This window comes from Brachycentrus maculatus, unplaced genomic scaffold (genome assembly GCF_059751285.1).
Source record: "Brachycentrus maculatus isolate JH-2025_06_01 unplaced genomic scaffold, ASM5975128v1 h1tg000293l, whole genome shotgun sequence".
In the NCBI taxonomy this organism is placed as follows: Eukaryota; Metazoa; Arthropoda; class Insecta; order Trichoptera; family Brachycentridae; genus Brachycentrus; species Brachycentrus maculatus.
Genome location: NW_028281044.1, coordinates 105,416 through 122,738, shown reverse-complemented (window position 1 = coordinate 122,738; position 17,323 = coordinate 105,416). Strand labels below are relative to the sequence as shown.

The 17,323-nt window shown below is 30.7% G+C and overlaps 1 protein-coding gene across 4 annotated transcripts in view; it reads right to left on the bottom strand.

Annotated features, from left to right (window-relative positions):
- rn (rotund) overlaps positions 1 to 4,063 on the bottom strand; it is a 94,853-nt gene extending 90,790 nt beyond the window's left edge. For 3 of the 4 annotated variants that reach the window (XR_015838257.1, XR_015838259.1, XM_088267347.1), the window contains exon 1: positions 3,940 to 4,061. The gene's annotated coding sequence lies outside the window, so the exon portion shown is untranslated. Of the gene's footprint in view, positions 1 to 3,939 lie in introns of all 4 variants that reach the window. The other variant, XR_015838258.1, reaches the window with a different exon arrangement.
- Between the last annotated feature and the right edge of the window lie 13,260 nt (positions 4,064 to 17,323).

The following is a 17,323-nucleotide window of genomic DNA, read 5'->3' as shown; positions in this document are numbered from 1 at the left end:
GTCAATGATCACGTTTTTGTAAAACAATGCACTTGGTCACTTTCTCCTGTATGACTACGATATGGTGTTTTACAACGATGTATGGGCAAAAATATAATACAATTTTTTTTTTTTGTAAAAATATAATTAAGTAATAAACCATCACGCCGCTACACCGTAGAGGTAGGCAGAGAGAATATAACGTCTTTTATTCGCTTTATATTATTTTGCTCTTGTTTTTATTTATATTTTTATTGTATTTTAAATATTCTATCGTACTTGCTACTTATATATGAACCGTAGAGATTTATACAATTCACATAACAAAGTTTAAACACTTCACCTAACACCTAATGATAAATATAATAAATACGTATGAATTTAGATAAGTTCCAAAGAATTGGTTCTAAATATTTTATTTTATTTAAAAATTATTACGTAAAAGTCGAGATAATGGGTTAGATTAAAAATACATAAAAATAAACGGCATAAAAAAACATAATCGAATGTGTGTTTAATTATTTAAAATAGTTGATGATAAGTAATATTTTACAGAGTAGTAAGGTAGGTTACTGGATTATCACAATATTTATATATATATATATATATATATATATATATATATATATATATATATATATATATATATATATATATATATATATATATATATATATATATATATATATATATATATATATATATATATATATATATATATATATATATATATATATATATATATATATATATATATATATATATATATATATATATATATATATATATATATATATATATATATATATATATATATATACATGGTCTTACTTTATTACATTTAATAAATATTTATGTATGTACTGATTTTATTTTCATTTTTTAATTGTATTTTAAATATTCTAAATGAATCGAATAATCTAGAATTTTCCAATTTTCATGTTTCACGCATGCGTTCGTCTAACTTCACAACAGATTCATTGAAGGAAAAATAGGAAAATGCGCGCGAAAATAATGTGTGTATATAAATATATTTATGCCTTTCATATAAAAAATTGAAAAAATATTTTAAAAAAAACAATGTTATAAAAAATCCTTGTGCCATTTTTTTTAAATATTCCATTACATTAAAATTGCAGACAAAGGGCGACTGTCCAAACTTAAAACACAGTAAGGGACATTTCTTTGTAGTACGTTTTTTTGCATTTTTGGACTAAGTAGAATCTGCTAGGTCCAAAAATGTAAAAAAAATGTACTACAAAAAAAATGTCCCTTACTGTGTTTTGAGTTTGGACAGCCGAGGGTAGAAAACAGTAGATTTTTTTTTAAAAATAATTTATATAAATGTTTATGGTACCTACACTAAAAAGTGCATAGGGCACTGATTAGATTGGACAAAAATCGAGTAAGTAAAGTTAGCATCATTGCGCTTCACCTCCCGGCAAACAGCAACACATCCGACCGGAAAGATATTGGTTCCTAGGCAGGAATCGAACCCGACAATCACAGCATGCCAAAACAACGTGATAACAATTGTTTAAAATAATACTTTAATTATGTATTATTAAAAATAAATATAAATAAACGGTAGGTTATCACTAATAATATTTTTTTAAACAAAAGATTATTGGAGATGATTCACAAATAATTATAACGTAAATTTTGTCTTCCTGTGTAGTGTAATGGTTAGCATGTTTAGTTACTATGCTGGAGGCCTCAGATTTGATTCCCAGGGGGGTCAAAATCAATATTTTAAAGTTAGTTTTCACAATAATATTTATTCAATATTACCTGAAAATCAGTATTGATCACATTGCCATGTTACGATCAAGATAACGCTGCGTCAATATGATGCAGTGTCCTATGCACCATATGGTACCGATAAGGGTAAGAAGTTTAAAAAAATGTTGAAAAAAAGTGTCTTATAATATGTTAAACTCATATAATAATAACAATTGACGCAGCGTTATCTTGATCGTTACATGACAAGGTGATCAATCCTGATCTTCGGATAATATGAAACAAATGTTAAGAGTGAAAAATTACTAATATTTTTAATATAATTATTTATATTTATTTTAACCCCCCCCTGGGAATCGAACCTGGGGTCACTAGAATAGTAGCTAAACGTGCTAACCATTACACTAAGGAGAAAAAACTACATATTATGTGTGAATCATTTTCAATAATCTTTTGTTTAAAAAAAAAGTTTATCAGTGATAATCTAAACAACGTTTATTTATTTTTATTACAAATAATACATTATTTCAGTATTCTTTTGTATATGTATGTATATATATTTGCCGTTTAATTTGTAGTACTCAGAATTTTAATTTATATTTTAAATACTAAAATCAAACACTGATTTTTAGAGTCCATTAAATTGTATTACATAATAAAAATGAATTAAACTTGTGACAATTGTTTCGCCTTGTATTTGCATTAAACAAATTTATTGTCTTACTTTATACATGGCAAGGTATAATATATAAGGCAATTCTGCTCTTTATATATTACAATATATTATATAGAATGCAGTACAAAAGTTAAGTGTTAAACTTACTTTCTGAATAATATAAAATATTGTATAAAATGTAGTACAAAATTTAAGTGTGAAACTTACTTTTTGAATAGTATAAAATATTGTATAAAATGTAGTACAAAATTTAAGTGTAAAACCTACTTTTTGAATAGTATAAAATATTGTACAAAATGTAGAAAAAAATTTAAGTGTAAAACTTACTTTTTGAATTTTATAAAATATAGTATAAAATGTAGTACAAAATTTAAGTGTGAAACTTACTGTCTAAATAATATATTATATTGTTTAAAATGCAGTACAAAACTTACTTTCTGAATAATATATTATGTTGTATAAAATACAGTACAAAAATTACTTTTTGAAAAATATATTATATCGGTAGTGTAAAGGCAAAAGGGTATAGATTTATATTATCCACTGACACTTCGTGATGGAATTGCATTTTTAATTTATTATTAGATTAAAACCAATATTTTTAGCTTTTCCACTTTTTTATTTGACCAGCGACCGGGTTTCGTCGTTACCGACATGTCGTCACCAGTCTGATGATGTCGGTAACGACGAAACCCGGTCGCTGGTCAAATAAAAAAGTGGAAAAGCTAAAAATATTGGTTTTAATCTAATAATAAAAAAAAAAAAAAAAAAAAAAAAAAATGCAAAAGGGTATATCTGTCTCAGACCAAATTTTACAGGAGAGCAAAAACAAACTTGTGAAATTAAATTAAAGTATTTTTATAAGTACATATCTTAATAAAACTAAGTATTGCGACTACAGCTATATCCTTTTGCCAGATTATGGAATACACTATTTTAGACATTTTGTGGAACAAACTTAGAAAAAAAAAAAATTGACAGATATACCACTTTGCCATTACACTACCGATATAAAATGAAGTACAAAACATAATTTCTGAATAATATATTATATTGTATAAAATACAGTACAAAACTTACTTTCTGAATTATATATTGTATTGAAAATACAGTACAAAACTTACTTTCTGAATAATATATTATAATGTATAAAATACAGCTCAAAACTTACTTTTGAATAATATATTATATTGCATAAAATACAGTACAAAACTTACTTTTGAATGATATATTATATTGTATAAAATACAGTACAAAACTAACTTTCTGAATAATATATTATATTGTATAAAATGGAAGTACAAAACTTAAGTGTCAAACTTACTTTCCGAATATCGTCGTTATGTTATCAAAATTTGAATAAAACGTCAAAAATTTTAACAAATTGCACAGATTAATCACATTACATCGCGCACCGCATCCTCAACTGTCAGAATGGAGGAAAAAAGCGCACCTAAAGCGGACAAAAAAGTCCGCAAAAAAGTTCAAAATAAACACTTGTGAAAATTGGCCGAATTGCACGTGTGGCCTGCAATTGCACATACCCGCGAGCGGAGGGGGCTAGACGTCCGCGGGGAACAGAAAATTGCCGAAAAAAACGTAAAAAAAATCAACGCACCGCGCGCTGGGCTACATGTCATCCGCCTATAGCGGCAAAAACAAGACTACGTCTGACACAGACAGCCCATACTAGAAAAACTTCGGTGGGCCATACAAAAATTGCTCACAGACACAGGCAGGCCTCCGGGCGTGCGTACACGCCATCTCGCTAGCTTTTGCCGGTATTGGTGATACCCGCACACCCCATGATAAAGACCAATCCTCCGTTTCACTCACTCTTACGACATTCGCGCTCGTCCTCTCTCGTTCCTAATTTTGTATACCCGATTCGACAAGTGTGGGCAATGTATACGGTTTACAAGGATTTTTTTCGCGGTAATTTTTTCTCTGTGTGCGTTTGCACTAGTGCTTTTCATTATGCGGCGCGGATGTGTTGGTGCCTTTTTTCTTTGATGTGTTGGTAGGTTTTTTTTATTATAATAATTACCACAGTGGATTCGTGGCGTCCTTTTTTATGGTTGTGTGCGTTTTTTTCTTCTAGGAATAATTCTGTTGAATTGTCGGCCAGATACTTGATTTATTTTTATTATGTCATTATTTCTCGACTACCGAAAGTGCATTTTAGTTGGGTTTTTTTCGCGAGCATTTTTGCGTTTTGTGATATGTATATATATTTTGAATTGCCGAAAGTTGGAGTGATTATTTAATATAGCAAAGCTTATGCAACACCGCTTATCGTGGCCCCACACAGGCTTAATTTTTATTAGTTTTTTAGCCGATTCCCTATTTTTTTTTTAAATTATTTTTCAGTAGGCTTATTATGTTATTCATTTAGTACAAATTTAATACGGTATTATTAACACTTAATTTTCATCATATATACTTATTTGCATTTTCTTACAGTACACAAAATATCCGCCTCCGTAGTGCACGTATCAGCACGCTCGGCTACCGTTCTGGAGGTCCCGGGTTCGATTCCCAAGGGGGGTAAAAATAAATATCGGTAATTTTTTCACTGTAATATTTATTCAATATTACCATGGACTGGTACCTAAAGCGGAGGGCTGATCACCTTTCCTTCATGTGTAAAACGATCATGATAACACTGCGTTTATAAGACACAGTGCCCTATGCACCATTGGGGTGCGGATAAGGGTTTTATTATTATTATTTATTACACAAAACCTTTCTTTTTATAGCCCAACGTTCAAGTGACTCAGAAATCCGGATATGGCTTATGCAGCACCGCTTTTATAAGATCAAAGTGAAATTTTATATGTTTTATAGCCTATTCCTACTTATGAGTAAGGTTTACTCTTTATGTTTAAAGTTAAATTTTAATTTATTTAATTTATTTTAGTTTAATTTCAACGAATTCATGATTGAACAATTTCGAATTCCCTATTTCCTAAATTATGAATTAATGACTTCCCACCTTACCTTCATGGAATTAATCGTCAATCTATGACGATTACACGATGCAGCGCCCTATGCACCATTGGTATAAAGTGATCACTTAAACCAGCCAACAACGGGTCGTAAGCCTTGTAAATACCCAGAATTCTATACTCTTTTTCGTCTATATTGGGACGTCAATAATATTTAATATTTCGAGTCTAGTTTATTTTTAAATCATACAGCTGTACATCAGAAAATCACTAACTTCACATACCTATTAAACATGGGACAGGACCAAAAGGGGAATAACCTGAATGTCCAGTACTCGTCTGAGTACAAAAGAACTGACAGTTTATACAGGGTGTTCCAAAAAGGTCTACACAGAGCAGCAAAGTCGAGATTCATTTTAAATATTCAATAACTACTAATAATTTGTATTTGTTGGGTAATATATGCAAAATTAAACAAGGTTTATTGGATTGAATTCTACATTTATTTATGTACATGTTAATACGTGACGCGTTTCCTCTTATTAACATATTGAGTGTTTGATAATGTCTTAATAAGACGAAACGCGTCACGTATTGAAATGTACATAAATAAATGTAGAATTCAATCCAATAAATCTTGTTTAATTTTGGAAATATTACCCAACAATTCAACATGGAATTCTACCAACTGTCCGCAGTTACAATAAAAATTGTATTTGATTTTTTTAAATATAGTTTTTTTGACATCTCAACGAAGAAGAATATGGATGTCTGGGAATTTACAGGGATTACGACCGTTATAGATTGGTTCGAGTGATCACTTTACATACATGTAACATTCACCACTTTACTCATTGATGATTGACAAACAAACTATTCAAATCCTTTAAACATCTAGATATACCATATTGATCAAACTTGAAACACAGTACTTGACTTCACTTAGACTTCACTAGAGACATCTATGGTGAGATCAGGAAAGATTTTCATAAATATTATATTTTGTATTAAAAATACATACAAACTAAAATTTGTGAAAATTGTTTCGTCTTGTTATGGCATTTTCAAACAACTGTTAATTTATGAAAGATTTAATAGCAATTAAACACCTAAACTATAAAGAATCGATTTTTTTTTTATTTCATCATATACACAATAAAATATAACTAATTACAATAATTACTAATGTCCGCCTCCGTAGTGTAATGGTCAGCACGCTCGGCTACCGTTCTGGAGGTCCCGGGTTCGATTCCCAAGGGGGGTAAAAAAATATAAGTGATTTTTTTCACTGTAATATTTATTCAATATTACCATGGACTGGTACCTGAAGCGGAGGGCTGATCACCTTTCCTTCATAAGTAAAACGATCATGATAACACTGCGTTTATAAGACACAGTGCCCTATGCACCATTGGGGTGCGGATAAGGGTTTTATTATTTTTTTATTTACTATAATGTGCCCATCACTGAGTTTTCTCGTGCTTTGGGCACATTTCACAACAAAAAAATTGCGAAAAGGTTGTTTTAAATTGGATAATTGTGACATGGCTGAATGATGCAATCTATTTCATGTCATGAGATTGATTAATATACATATCTTGGAGTTAGACCATTGTAAAGGGTGGTCCAACCAAAACGTACGATATTTATTGTAAATAAAACAAAATCCGAGAATTATCATATTTTTTTAATGATAGACAATAATAATAAATCCCTTACTGCACCCCAATGGTGCATAGGGCACTGCTTAATATAAACGCAGTGTTATCTCGATCGATTACACATGAAGGAAAGGCCCTCCACTTCAGGTACCAGTCCAGTGTAATATTGAATAAATATTAGAGTGAAGAAATCACTTATATTTATTAAACCCCCCTGGGAATCGAACCCGGGACCTCCAGAACGGTAGGCGAGCATGCTGACCATTACACTACGGAGGCGGACATGATAGATAAATCTATTAAAATTATGTGTGAAATAAAATATTTACCAAATGCTAGCCACGGCTTCGGTGGCATACCTCTACTTATGGTCCATATTTTCAATGACGCTGTGGCATAATTGAGGATCAATGTTAAGTTGTCAATTTTAGGTAGAATGGTGAATGTTGCACGAGTGATCACTTAACCAGCCTATGACAGGTCATTAGTCCTGTAAATACCCAGACTTCCATGTTCTTCGGCCCATCTTTTCCCCGCTCCAGACTCAGCCCAATCGACGGCCCGAGACCGATTGACGACGCTTTAATCCATTTATTTTTTGTATATCATTATCATCATCATCCTATTATTACAATGATTAAAGAAAACAGTTGTTTTTTACCACTTAAGTTTTATTAAAGACTACATGTTTCAGAAGTTAAACTTCCATCATTCAGGTCTGTATAATAACATACTTGTTATTATACAGACCTGAATGATGGAAGTTTAACTTCTGAAACATGTAGTCTTTAATAAAACTCAAGTGGTAAAAAACGAAGTGTTTTCTTTAATTATTGTAACATGTCTTACCACAAAGTTAATGCCGAAACAATAAATAAAACACTTAAGTTTTATTAAAGACTACATGTTTCAGAAGTTAAACTTCCATCATTCAGGTCTGTATAATAACATACTTGTTATTATACAGACCTGAATGATGGAAGTTTAACTTCTGAAACATGTAGTCTTTAATAAAACTCAAGTGGTAAAAAACAAGTGTTTTCTTTAATCATTGTTACATGTCTTACCACAAAGTTAATGCCGAAACAATATATAAAATATCCTATTATTATTATCCATGTCTTTATAAGCGCCCTTGACGTAGTATTTTACGAAAATGGCGCTATCCAAATTATCCAAATTATTATTATTCTTATTCGTCCATGTTGAGATATCAAAAATGTCTAACTGGCATTTTCAAAAAAACTCCAGTTTTCAGGGCGTTCTGCGACATTTCAGAACGTAGTCTCCAATATAATTTTATGTATCGATCGAGATAAAAAAAAAACGTCTACGCGTATCTACGTATACCATGAATATAAAATATTGTCATGCGTCATTAAATGCAGTCAAATTATACGAATTAACATTTTTCCTTATTAAATTTTCCATATGAACTTCAGTCCCTAACATCGCTTTGCATAAAATATTCTTGATTATTCATATTTCTTAACATTACGCATTTTCACTGTAAATCATTCGGAATCATATTTTAACCCCCTTAGTTTCAGGTATTATTTGTGGTAATAATAATCAAATAGAAAAATTAGACCAACATATTAATGTAAACATGACTAGTTTTGAGAATCATAGATTTTCTCATGGACAAGTAAAAACATACTAACCTGTTGATGATAAAATCTATAGTTCTCGAAACAAGTCGTGTTGATATTTAAACTCAAAATTGGTCTTATGTTACACAAGTGTTCACATGTTATATCACTCTAATATAAAAAATGGACCATTTTCGAGTTTATTAGTGTAAACACGACCAGTTTCGAGAAATACAGATGTTCCCATCGGCAGGAAGAAAATTCAAACCCGTTGAAAAACATCTACAGTTCTCGAAACTAGTTGTGTTCATTCAGTATTTCAAGTATTATATTTAAAATACTCGAATGTGTCTAGGTCAGGAGTTGGAATAATCGAGGGGTATGTACGAAGAGATACACGAATGTGGAAGAGGCGAAGATTACACCTAATTGCAAAGACATATTAGTGTGGCGTTCTATTCTCTCTGCCTACGCAAACGTCAACAAAAACAACAAGCGTCGTGATGACGAACTAGTTTTTTTTAGTTTAAAAAAAATTAATTTATATTTGAAACACTAACTTTGTGATTTTCCATTTTATAATTAAAATGAAACTTTGTATTAAAATAAATATAAATATTTTATTATAACTTAATTATAATGTCTACCGGTTTTTATTGATCAGTCTTGATAGAGAAGCGGTTAGCTTCGAAACCGGTAGACAAAAAAATTATGTTATGATAAAATATTTATAGAGATTTTAAAACAAAGTTAAATTATAATTTTTTTTAAAAAATCATTATTATTACGTTATTAGTACTGGTATGAAAATTTTGTCGTTTTAAATGTTATAATTACTGTACGTTGTAATCCGGCTTTAAAGTATTTTTTACGGAGACAACGCTATATATTGTATATAAATAGTCCACAAAAATAAGAATTATTACTGTATATCGATGTTATATAATGATGGTGAATTATTTTTGACATCTCATCAAAGATGAAGAAGAATATGGAAGTCTGGGCATTTACGGGGCTGACGACCGTCATAGGCTGGTTTAAGTGATCACCTTACACACGTGTAACATTCACCAATTCTACCCATTATTGACCACCACACTACTCAAATTCTTGGAAGTTCTGTATATATGAACCAATTTAGAAACCTTGTTCTTGAATCACTAGAACTTCACTAGAGACATCTATTGGTGAGATGTAAAGAAGCTTTTTACTAAGCAGCAACTCTTATATTAGTATGTGAGATCCGAATCCTGGATTATAATCACACACATGAGAAACGCCAGAAAATACCATTTTCATTTTTATTATTTAAGCTTATACTTTGACCAGACAATTTATTTACAACATTTTGAGTGTGTCCAAATACTTGTTCACAAAATCTGGATTATCTCCAATTACAGGAGTTATTTTCATATTATTTTTGACATCTCATCAAAGATGAAGAAGAATATGGAAGTCTGGGCATTTACGGGTGAATGATGGTGAATGCATCGAAACACGTGTCACAATGATTTAAAGAATTAATTGTAACTAGCAAATAAATTTTATATGAATAATGGATAGACGCAAAGACCTCTTCTTCCTAGCTCCATCTCAACTTATCGCCTTATTGTAGACTATTAGAGTCAGCCCTCCTCGCCCTCAGGTTGTAGGTCTTTCTGTCATGGACAACGTCACCTAGGCCATCTTTCTGCAGCATCCATGAATTCCTTGGTCTTCTTCTAGATGTCTTTCGAAGAAGACCCACGGCGATTGCCTGGTTCACAATATGATCAGGTTCTCTGCGTCCTATGTGCCCATACAATCTCAATGAATTTCGTCTACCTTACTATTGATGTCTGTTATGTCTAAGCTATCACGAATTGACTGCCTGATAAATGAACAAAATTACAAATCAAATTAAAATGAAAGGGTTAATGCTAATTTGAAATCTATTTTCATTTAAAAAAAAGTTAAATAAAGGTTTAACAAATTTAAAAGTATAATTTAGATAATACTGTTTTTTTGAACTTTGCTCGAAAATTGGTGTCAAAATGTACGTGTGTGTGTGCGCTTAAATTTGACTTATAATGTGTCATGTGATACCTACTACCTTTAACCTAAAGTCCTAAAGGATAATGCAGATAGGAAATATGAATTGGCTCTATATTTGGATTAAAATTTGGAGAGAATGGATGATGAGAGGAAGTTACACATACATATCAGTAAATTATTCTGATTCCTGACCTGACCACGTCCAAGCACGTGAAATTCTTGAGCATTTAAATATTCCTCGGTCTTCCTCTGATTATATTATATTCTCACAACATTCGTCTCATTTTTTTTAATGTTCTTTCTTCACACATTCGATTCACGTACCCAAACCATCTAAATACACCTTGCTTAGTTATGCCCTTTTTTATTTAAAAGGCATAATAACCCTGAAATTATTATATTATAAAGCTATTTGTTACGTTGGTACCTGTTTATTAAATTAATGCAAATTAAACATTTATCTATTGAAAACAGAATTTTCCAAACTAATCGATATGCACTGCGAGTAGCTTCATCAAGTACAATGACGTGGTAAAAAAATAACATGTTTGATTTGTTCTTTACTCTAACACAGAGGCTTTCAATCTTTTTGTATCCGGTGCCTCCAAGTATTGTATATTTTAAGTATATCAAAAGCTGTCCCAGCGCATTCCCAGATCTGATACAGAAGCATCTAGGCTTCCTGACAGAACTTGCAAAGTGCAAAAAAAAGAGAAATTTCTAGTTTGTCCGGGGATACAATCGATGGGTGTCCAATGGTACAAGCGTCCAAAGGCACACAATTTTCCCCTACTGTAATATCGACATTGAAACGTTAGTGAGTTGTCATATTTCAAGAATATTTAGTACAAATACTTTTGGAGATCCTCACAAAAAGATACTTTTCCAATATTGCACAAAAAATCCTTTAAATACAAATCAGTTTTGTTTACTGTATTCTATCGAAATTTTTATTAAAATTGCTACAAAACGTGACCAATCCTATGTTAAACTAATATGAAATCAAATTTATATTTGATGCACTAACTTTGTGTTTTTCCATTTTATAATAAAAATGTAACTTTAAAAAAAAAATATTAAAATAAAACACTTGAACATACCACTTTAATGAGTTTAATTTATATTTACGACTAGTTTCGAAAACGACAGATGTTTTCATCTTCTGGTACAAATTAAAACTGACGAACAAAATTATATTTAGGTGTATATATAGGTTAATAATTATAGGGAGGGGGGTTAAGGAACAAGATTTTTTGTAAAAGGAAACATTGATAATAATGGTGGCGTATTTTGAAACAGTATATTCTTAATGAATGTTTTATCTGAATTAAAATTTTTATGTATTTGTTTTAAAATCACTGTAAATATTTTATTCTGACTTAATTGTAATGTCTACCGGTTTCGAAGCTAACAAATCTAACGAAGCTAGCTAATCAAGGCTGATTAATACTATAGTATTAATTAATAGTATTAATCAGTCTTGATAAAGAAGCGGTTAGCTTCGAAACCGGTAGACATTATAATTAAGTTATAATAAAAACTTTATAGTGATTTTAAAACAAAGTGTACATTTTAATTATAATATGAAATCATTAAATCCCACCAAAACGTAACAATTTCATAAGCTAGAATTCCTGATAACGTAAAATCATTTATAATGCAAATGTAACATTTTGGTGTGGACCTCCACACTTATAAAACATTTTGATCACCTTGTATCTACGGTCCTTCACTTCTTGACACTTATCGTCCTTTGACAATCCTTATCATTGAGAGTAAATATAGATTACCTGAATACACTTACTGTATTCAAATATATTTTAAATATTTACGTTACTGTGTTTTGCACTGCAACTATACTTTTCCTAGAAAAAAAGACAATCGAACATCCTGTATACAAAACGAGCTGACATCTAATGGCCCAGTATTCGTTAAGTTGTAACTTAATTTTCTGTAAATCCTGGCAACATTTTACTTAATTGATTATTTTCTTAAAACACTGTTTTGCATTGAAAACACAAGTTTTTTTTCGAAATACTAATATGGTTTCGAAAAGAAGAGTTACTGAATAGAAAAGAAAAAAATATATATTAAAATATTTTTTCGACACATGTATATTCAAAATAACAAAAAAAATAGCCCATATGCATTATTTTTAAAAAATCGGGCGTGAAGAGACGTGTGACCTCTCCGGTGGTCGGCCGGTGATTGAATTCTGTGTTTGCGATGTATCCACTTAAGGACACATTTAAATTAATACATAATTTAAAAAAAAGTTTTTTCTTCCTCATCGGTACCAAATGTTGAATAGGGAATCAAATTGATGTTATATCGATGTTATATTTGCAGTTGGAAAAAGGAGCAGAGGAAGACCGAGAAAAAATTGGCACGATCAGGCATGTCAAATACTTGTAAACGGCCGGGTCAGGAGTCGAAATAATCGAATTAAAAATATGTATAAAGAAATGAATGAATGTGGAAGAGGCGAAGAATGTAAGCAAAGAAAGAAAGGTGTGGCGTTCTATTCTCTTCGTCTACCTCTGATGGTCTAAGCGGCGTGATGGGTATTTAGTTAGTTTGTTGTTAATACAGAAATTCAATTAGCTCATTTTTACTTTGGCGTTCTAAGTACGAGTACAATGGGTATAAGTCAAAATTCGAGTTTATCAAAATATAATTCAAGTCGCAAAAAAATATTATCATTCAAATTTCGGTCCATTTCTTGGCTACAAAAAACGGCATCATCACGAAATTGAGAAGGGGAGAGGGAGAGAGATGTCAAATGCAAATTACTAAGTTTGCATCCCTTTCTAAGGACCCTCGTTTTTTTAAATACCCTCTGTTGGAGATTTTTTTAATAAGTGGACAGTAATTATTGACGCCGTCTCTTTCTAGGCTGTGCGGAGTGAAGCGAGGAAGAGGGAGAAAGGTGGACAACATTATTCGGCGCTTTAAATGGAGATTCGAAGGGGAAGAGAGGCTAATGTTCTATGATAAAAACATCTTGGACAAAATTTCGCCAATTCTTTGTCGCGAATTTAAAAATTACACTGCAAAAAAAACACGTTTTATTTTTATGCCAATTTCTAGTTTTTTTTGTGTTTTTTTCTTTTTTCTTTACTGCTACAACTACCATTATGCCGTTTACTGCAGGTGTCGGCAGAGAGGATGGAACGTCGCACTCTGTCCGTCTGTCTGTTTTGACAAACACTCCTAGCTTCTTACACATCCATACATCTAGTCATACATGCCTTCCGGTTTTGAAGAATATTATTAATTATTCAGGTATAAGAGATTGTAGATATATTGTCATTTTTCATAAATTTATTCGGCAGTCACTTTGTGGTAATATATTTCAATTTTAAATTTAAGTTTTCTTGGTAAACCACATTTTATTAAAATCTTATGTGACACGTGTTTCGATGTATTCCGCATCATTTTCAAACGCCATATTTTTGTTTGAACATGTTGCGGAATGGATCGAAACACGTGTCACAATAGATTTTGAGAAATAGTGGTATTTAGCAAGTAAAATTTAATAAATTGCCATTTAGCTATTGTCACAAAGCGATCTCTTAAACCAGCTTATGACAGTTCACAAATCCTTAAACTTACAGGTTCCCATGTTTATATCTACAAACTTCTTCTCTTTCGCGAGATATCATTTAAAGCTGAATAATAAAATATTTTATTTATAATTAATGAAAATAGTGCCTTATCACAATTTTATTGTAATTTTTTTTCTGGTTTGGACATGTGGAGCGAATGGATGATGACCAAGAGAATGTATTTGGTCAGTATGAATGGGAGAACAGAACGAGGATGGTCAAGAAAAGGTAAGATCAAATCAATGAAAACATGAAATTTAATCGCGTCAAAAGTCTACGTAACCAGAGTTGTGTATGGCTAGATTCGTGCATTTAAAGAAAGCTAGGACTGTATATCATGATAGACGATTGTGGCGTTCTATCCTCTCTGCCTAACCCTACAGTGAATGATGGAAGCAGTAGTAGTGGAAGATGTTTGCTTCGTTTTTTTTTAAATATTATAATGTGAACTATACGAGATTGTAATATCAAATAGTATGCAAATTTATATTAAGAGAATATGTAATTTTCAGGTGTTATATTACACATAGATACACGTGCGTAAGTAATTCCCATTATGTTTATTTCGTTGATTTTATATACAGGTGGTTCAACTTTCCGTTCAAGAAATTTTATACATAACAATATTTTTATTTGTAACTTATAAATTTTTTAATTTAAGTGTAACTTTGTTTTAAAATCACAATAAATATTTTATAGTAACTTAATTATAATGTCTACTGGATTAATTAGTATTGAGCGTATTAGCGGTTAGCTTCGAAACCTATAGATATTATAATTAAGTTATTTTAAAATATTTATAGTGATTTTAAAACAAAGTTGTATATGAAATAAATGGAAAATGATAAAGTCGTAGCTTCAAATATAAATTATAATTAATTCATTGTTTAAAAGTTTTAAAAAGAGTTTTTCAGTTTAACAAGAGTTATTCCTCTGAATTCCATCCCTTATCCGCATCCAATGGTGCCTAGGGCACTGCATCATGTAGATGCAGTGTTATCTTGATCGTTAAATACACGAAGGAATGGTGATCAGCCTTCCGCATCAGGTGCCAGTCCAGGGTCATAAATAAATGATATACTGAAAAATGATTAATATTCATTTTGACCCTCTTGGGAATCAAACCCGGGACCTCCAGCATTTTAATTATAAAATGGAAAATCACAAAGTTAGTGCTTAAAACATAAATTTTATTTTTATTTTTATTTTATGTGTTTGGGAATTATACAGCTTGTACATAAAAAATAAATTAGATTGACAATGATAAAAGCCGATTAAATAGTCCCACACATATATTATGAATCCTGTTTATTTTGTATACCTCCGCAGTGAAATGGTCAGCACGCTCGGCTACCGTTCTGGAGGTTCCGGGGAGAGGGGGTTTAAATAAATATAATTGATTTTCACTGTTATATTTATTCAATATTACCCTGGACTGATAACTAAGCGGAAGGCTGATCACCCTTCATTCATGTGTTAACGATCGAGGTAACGCTGCGTTTATATGATGCAGTACCCTATGCACCATCGGGTGCGGATAAGGGTTTGAAGATCAATAGAGAGAAGAGAACGATCTTTAGAAAAAAAACTAAAAACACAATTCCCTCACTCCTTTCAAGAACGTCATATATCAAAAATCAACAATTTTCAGTTGTGCATGTTTGTGGAATGCCCAGAAAATGTAGTATATCCCAGCAAAAGAGGCATATTTTAAACTTAATATTAACTCTCTACACGGCAGAAAATGTTGTTTTTGCATTTCGAAGAAAACGTGTTGTTTATTTTTTTTTTTCCTAAATATTTTTCAAATGGAGATAAAACTCCAAAATGCAACACTAAGCAATTTCAACAAAACTTTAAATATTTGGGAATTAAGTATTTCAATAAACTCCCTAAAGAATTTAGATTAAATTAAATTTAGATTAAATTAAAGAAGATATTAAAATTCTTAAGAAAAAAGTTAAAGCTTTTACATATAAATCTTGAGAAAATATAAAAAAAGAAAATTATACCATTTATTATATTACATTAAACCATGAGTGTAAGTCCCTCTCCAAACACAAGATCTCAGTCTTTTTTTTTGGAGAGGCACAGCGAATCTAAATATAAAAGTTTTCCATGTGTATTAATGTTTAAAATGTATTATGTTATACTTAAAAATGTAAATTTATTAAATAAATAAAAAAAAAACAATGTATTTCACTATTTTTTAAAATATTTTTTCAGGAACTAAATATCAAAAATCATGGAGTGACTGTATCATCCGCCTACGAGTAAATTCACCCAAAATACTCGCTCAATTCGCCAAAATCAGAAATTACTAGCAATTACAATAATCGCACATGAATAAGGATATAACCATTGATAAAAGGGTATATTGAAAGGCATATTATTCGTGAATATTTATATTGTAGAATATTTTAAAAAAGTCCTTTAACGTTTAATGTATAATGTAGCTTCTGACATTTTCAGCTCAAATTTGATCTTCAATCTGTATTTATCCGATATAAATAAAAATGAGAATGTTCATCATTTTAAGTATATTCAAATACTTGTTCACAAATCTGGATTTTTTTATCAATACCCAGATTTACATATTTAAAAAAATATATATATTTAATTTTTACTCGGTAAATACCACAATTTCTTAAAATCTATTTTAAAACGTGTTTCGATGCATTCCTCATCATTTTAACATGCCGTATGTGAAGCTACTAAGTCTTTATTTTAGAATTGTGCCATTGGGGTGTTGAAGATGAAAAGGGGGTAGAAGTTGTTTCTTATTTTTTTAATATATATTTTTTTTTTAATATTCTTCTTCGTCTATCTTGAGATGTAAAAAAAAATCGTGGGTATACTGGCAAAAAACGTTACCTCTAAAATGTCTTCTTTGATAATCCCTACAACATTTTGAGTGTGTCCAAATACTGGTTCACAAATCTGGATTATCTCCAATTATAGGAGTTATTATTTATATTACTTTTTGACATATCATCAAAGATAAAGAAGAATATGGAAGTCTGGGCATTTACCGGGCTGACGACCGTCATAGGCTGGTTTATGTTATCACTTTACACACGTGTAA